This window comes from Trichomycterus rosablanca, chromosome 1 (assembly GCF_030014385.1).
Source record: "Trichomycterus rosablanca isolate fTriRos1 chromosome 1, fTriRos1.hap1, whole genome shotgun sequence".
In the NCBI taxonomy this organism is placed as follows: domain Eukaryota; kingdom Metazoa; phylum Chordata; class Actinopteri; order Siluriformes; family Trichomycteridae; genus Trichomycterus; species Trichomycterus rosablanca.
Window position 1 is genome coordinate 69,708,523 of NC_085988.1, and position 6,000 is coordinate 69,714,522.

The 6,000-nt window shown below is 36.5% G+C and overlaps 1 protein-coding gene across 1 annotated transcript in view; it reads right to left on the minus strand.

Moving 5' to 3' along the window:
- The window catches only part of arhgef39 (Rho guanine nucleotide exchange factor (GEF) 39), a 120,058-nt gene extending 115,074 nt beyond the window's left edge, over positions 1–4,984 (minus strand). The window contains exon 1 of the mRNA XM_063006036.1: positions 4,931–4,984. The gene's annotated coding sequence lies outside the window, so the exon portion shown is untranslated. The remainder of the gene's footprint in view (positions 1–4,930) is intronic.
- Between the last annotated feature and the right edge of the window lie 1,016 nt (positions 4,985–6,000).

Genomic DNA, 6,000 nt, shown 5'->3' on the forward strand with positions numbered 1-6,000 from the left:
AAGCAAATTATTATAATAAAGGGTAAGCAGGGGTAAACTCATCTTGCTCAAGAAACAAATGATGACTTTGTGCTGGCGTAATTAGGTACATTAAGAGCATTATATCACTGTTTGATCTCTCTACTTGCTGGAATGCAAATGTGTCCAACAACCAAATGAGATCAGAGAGTAACAGAGTTGTCCATTTATTTTCTGTAACTGCTTCATCCTGTACAGGGTTGGAAATTGGTAACACTGAGGACAAGGAGGCGATACATTCCAGGCACCATCACAGGGCACCACATATGGAACTATTCGCTCAGTTATACACACCTAGAGTGGCAATACAAAATCCAGACAGAGTTGCATAGAACATGAATGTCATGGTAGTCTGAAGATTTTAATTATTTCTGCAGATATTTTGTCCTGTGACAGGATAGTGGGAACATTTACAGCTTTTCCCTGTTTTCTGCCAATTTAGTCATGTCCAATTCCCAATTAAAACTCTGCTGCTGCTTGCACTACATCTATTCTGGCCAAGGAGCGCTGTACACCACCACTCACCCCCTCAGACAAGTAACACCACAATTGTGAAGGCACCAGGCCCAGTTCCACATATCACAGCAACAGAGAGAAGAGACCCTGTACAAACCAATTGTTTTGTTTGCACGCCCAGCTAGTTTGGTGGCTCTGCTAAGATTTGAACTCACGAGACTTGAACATTCTGCAGTGGCACCACACCCGGGCGCCCAACATATACATCTTAATTTAGTAAAGTTCCTTTATGTCATTTAATGTCATGTCATGACCTAATTATTTATCATTAGCCATTGACTGCTGACTTCTTTGTGCCAAAATAAATAGGAGTGGTTCACTTAAACCCATTCTAAAGCATATTGAACAGTGGTCTCTTGGAAAGTCAGGAAGAAAACCCAAACCGCCAACATATGCTGTTAAGAAGGTCAAATGTACTTCAAGAACCACCAAAAAATGGTCAGCATTAAACTGAAAGCAACTGAATCACAAACGATAAAGCTCACTAAGCTGTCAATAGTTATTTTACCATGAATTTAGAAGTTACCACAAAGAAAAAAGAAAGGTGACCACGGTCTAAATTATACATGGTGTGCTTAATACAGGCTTCTTTTCCATACTTTGCATACGATAAAGACAATAAAATTGGGGAAAGAAGTACTTGGCCTTTTGTGAACCACAAGAATCAATTTGTATCCATCCACAGTTCCTATCACAGTGATGATAGATAGATAGATAGATAGATAGATAGATAGATAGATAGATAGATAGATAGATAGATAGATAGATAGATAGATAGATAGATAGATAGATAGATAGATAGATAGATAGATAGATAGATAGATAGATAGATAGATAGATAGATAGATAGACATTTTTTGGTGGACAGACAGACAAACACCCGGAAATTAAGGCCTCAGTAGCTTGTTACATACATCAAAAGTAATAATACACACTTCTAATGATTCGCAGTATACAAACAAGTACCAGCATAACAACAACAACAACAACAACAACAGGGCCTGTGGGTACATATGGAGATGTAATTTGGTATAAATTGTAAAGTATAAATAATAAAGTGGTCTACAGTCCTCTAAGCCTAACCAAAATTATGTTTTAACATACTGCTCCAGCAATAGAATGGGTTTAAAACTACATAAGAATGACTGGTAAGTTTTCTTTATTCGGCTAATTTAAAGATGCAGTTGGGGAAATTCGAGAAATTCAGTGCAGTTTTAAGTGTGAATATGTAGTCAAATACTTTATGAAATGAACAACTAAAGCTTTTATATTAATTTAGCTGTCAATGAGAAAGCCTGTTTTCAGTCCAAGAAAGCTATTGTTTGCTGTAGCTCATGAAATCAAGACTCAACAGTACTTCATGCCATTGTTCTATAGATATACATTGATTTAACTAATCAGAGTGATTTAGATCAACTGCTATAATTGTACACTTTATAAAATGTAATATAAAATTATATAAAAGTAATTAAACTATACTTCTAAAGTTAAGGGGGCAGTTATTTTTTATATTCTTCCTTAACTTTGCAATAAGGCCACCAGCCATAGAAAAAGGTTACAGATTCATGGCCTTTTGAAAGGGCATGGGGGTGCAGATAACTGACAGTCACTGGTGTCTTGTTAAGCATCAATCTGCAGGTGATCCAGGTGAAAGAGTTTATATTAATCACAGCTTCATCCTCACAGAGTTGCCAGGGTCTGTTAGCAACCTGCTTTAACCTGAAACTGTGATGCTGTGCTTAATCCTGTATGCTGTCTGAAAAAATTTCCAAATGAAATAACTGCTAAAGTATGCCTAGTAAAGCATTATCTAAAAAGTAAGTGATTTGTTTAATTAAAAAAAGTTTTGCAAGGTAATTTTTTTTATTTATACCAGTAATATTAAAAATAAAAAGTACTGACAATGTGCTAGTTGATTTCATGTGTTAGTTAAGCATTAAATAATCCGGCACATTTGACTAAATAAACATAACATTTGTCACAAAAATTCTGGATCAGTGCAATTCGACCATATACACTCTAGGGACAAAAGTATGTGGATACCACTTTCAATAATTAACTGTCCTCAACAAAGACAAGTCACAGATTAGCAGGTTATTAAATGTGTTTTCCAATATCATTTAAACTTACTCAATATTACTTAGTATTATTAACCAAAACATTAGGACAATCCATCTAATATGCTGTCAAAACAGCTCTGACCCACCTAGGCAAGTCCTCAAGAAATATTAAGGAGTCCTGTAGTATTCGTTAGCACATTACCAACAAGTTCTATCAACACATTTGTACACTGTGTGGTGGATCGTCCAACAGCGCCCAACCTTTCGCATTAATTTACACAATAATTAACATTAATTTGAGTCGGCCTTCTTTAATTGCGCCGATGTCTAGTTCTGGTGCCTGCATGCCCTCTGTAGGTGCTCCAAACAGTGGGTTATAATCGTTATAGTAAACATTATAATCTGCACTTTGTCTAGACTGTGACTACGCATATCTATGCACAGAAGGGTTCGATACACTGTGTATTGTGACACATTCACCTAATCAACATTATTATTTTATGCAATCTGAGCCACAGCAGACAACCTGTTGACATTTTGTGGCTTGTCCTTCCTCGGACCACGGTCTGCAGGTACTCATCACAGATGACTGTGAGATACTTCTAGGCCATAAGGTGAACACGTTTTTCGTTTAATCCCGTTCCCATATATGGGGCACTAAATGATTTTTACTTTATTAAAAACATCCATTGGTTTAGAACGAGAAAATAAAAGTTCTCCATTTACTTTCCAGCAGTTTTTTTTAATTAGTGTTTAAAGTCGGCAATAGTTCCTTCCTCGCATAGTCATATTTTGATCATGAGCGATAAGGATTTGCAGAGTAATCGTCACTTGCTTCTCGATGGACCAATCAGGTCGCCGCTTTTTGGAACCGCAATCCAAAATGTCTGCGCCCTTGTTGTCAACATCGAGCAGTGAAGACGAGGATTATAGGACCAGAAAACCTTCCAAATCGCCCAAACAGGGTTGCAAACAAATAGGTAAGAGCCTCCCATTGGATAATTACTGCATGGGTGATTATGTTTCAGCTGGCAACAAGTTATTTAACCCTAACTGATGCAGTGAGTAGCTTCTCATTTGTTAAACAACCATGTCGAAAGACACATCCTGTGGTCGTGGAAAAGATGTTAATCTGTTTCAGAAGGGTCAAATTATTGGCATGCATCAAGCAGAGAAAACATGTAAGGAGATTGCTGAAACTACTAAAATCAGGTTAAGAACTGTCCAACGCATTATTAAAAAGTGGAAGGACAGTGGGGAAACATCATCTTCAAGGAAGGAATGTGGTCGGAAAAAAATCTTGAATGATTGTGATCGGCGATCACTTAAACGTTTGGTGAAATCCAATGGTAGAAAAACTACAGTAGAACTCAGGGATATGTTTAATAGTGAAAGTAAGAGCATTTCCACATGCACAATGCGTTATTCCATCAATGGATTTTTTCTTCCCTGATGGCACGGGCATATTCCAAGATGACAATGCCAGGATTCATCGGGCTCAAATTGTGAAAGAGTGGTTCAGGGAGCATGAGACATCATTTTCACACATGGATTGGCCACCACAGAGTCCAGACCTGAACCCCATTGAGAATCTTTGGGATGTGCTGGAGAAGACTTTGCACAGTGGTCCAAATCTCCCATCATCAATACAAGATCTTGGGGAAAAATTAATGCAACTCTGGACAGAAATAAATGTTGTGACATTGCAGAAGCTTGTGGAAACGATGGCACAGTGAATGCGTGCCGTAATCAAAGCTAAAGGCGGTCCAACAAAATATTAGAGTGTGTGACCTTTTGTTTTGGCAAGGCAGTGTATATAGTATATATAATACATACTGTACATATGTATATACATATTCAACATCAGTGTTTTGCAAAATTTGGCATGTGTATGTATGTTTTTATTTAGTGCCAGTTTCTGAAGATCAACCATATTTTGTTCAAATTTGCCATATTGTATGGTCTGATTCCACACTTGAGCATACTAATGCATGAATACTTGTCTTTGATTTTTAGGTACATGTATGAATGTCAGTTTGGGATATATTTTGTGTTATTAAACTAAATATAAATAAAGTTAAAGGTCACACATGAATGCAGTGCAGCTGTCTAGATTAAATGTATTAGAATCCAGCAGCTGTCTGTATCCAACCTCCATAGTGTAGCATTATTCAGCTACACTAGCTAATGCTAAACACAGCAAATCCACCTGTTACTCTATCGTCAGCGTTCACAACACGTTTTCATCCGAACTTCATTAATGTATGTATATATAAAGTATAAGAAATGTAGTAATCCTACAGTGTTATAATATATTATAATAAACATAAACAAACCTGCTGTTGGGTGCGAGTCTCCTTTTCAAATTCAATCCAGGCGCTCTTTCGGCAGTCAAACGAGTTCCGGGTTTGCGTCAAATGCTATTAGCTCCAAAGCATGAACGACTTGACGTCACTGTATGCGTCATCAATCATCAAGTTTAAGCTAGGGTTAGAAATGACATCAAATCACAGCCAAAATATAAAGTACACAATGAAAATTAGATAATAATTAACTAAAAATTGCTCGAGGTAATAAAGGTAATAGAAATAAATTATAACAAAAAAAAATGGCAGAAATGTATAAATAATATATTTTTTAAATAGTGTTAAGGTACTTTTTGCCTTCACATTTTACAGAGTTTCAATGTATAGATATAAAGGAGGCCTTAAATATATTAAAATGTGGTCTATTATTCATAAATTTACAACAATGAATAAGATATTTGGATAATATTAAGAAAAGGTTGACAACGTAAATAGCATCTGAGTTCAATGTATCACTTTTAAATACCCAAAGAGAATAAATTAAATTTTTTATTTGAAACTATGGTTATTTTTTTCTATTAATAAAATAATTTAAGTCAATCTAAAAGACTGAACAAAATGTGTTTTGTTGTGACCTCACAACAAAAAGGGCCTAAGTCTGTATGGGCATGTGTGGGTTTTGCATGTTCTCCCTTGTTTCCATGTGGGTTTACTCCAGGGCCTCCGGTTTCCGGCAAACTGAAGCCACTTAAAACTGCCATACGTGTGTGTGTGTGTGTGTGTGTGTGTGTGTGTTAGATATTTTCCTTATGCTGTCTATATACTTATGGTACCGTGATTTTTGCTTTACCTCTCAGTATTTTTTTCATTGTGTACAGCCTTGAACTGAGTGATTCTACAGTGTTTTTAACCATGGGCTAATCACAGAAGTAGGTTTAAACAGTTTTGTTTCTTTTTACCATAGCTCCTCTCCCTGCTAAAACTTTCATGCCTAGATTAGCTATTCCACACACACACACACACACACACACACACACACACACACACACACACACACACACACACACACACACACACACAAGACGCACGTTTTTCTTGAC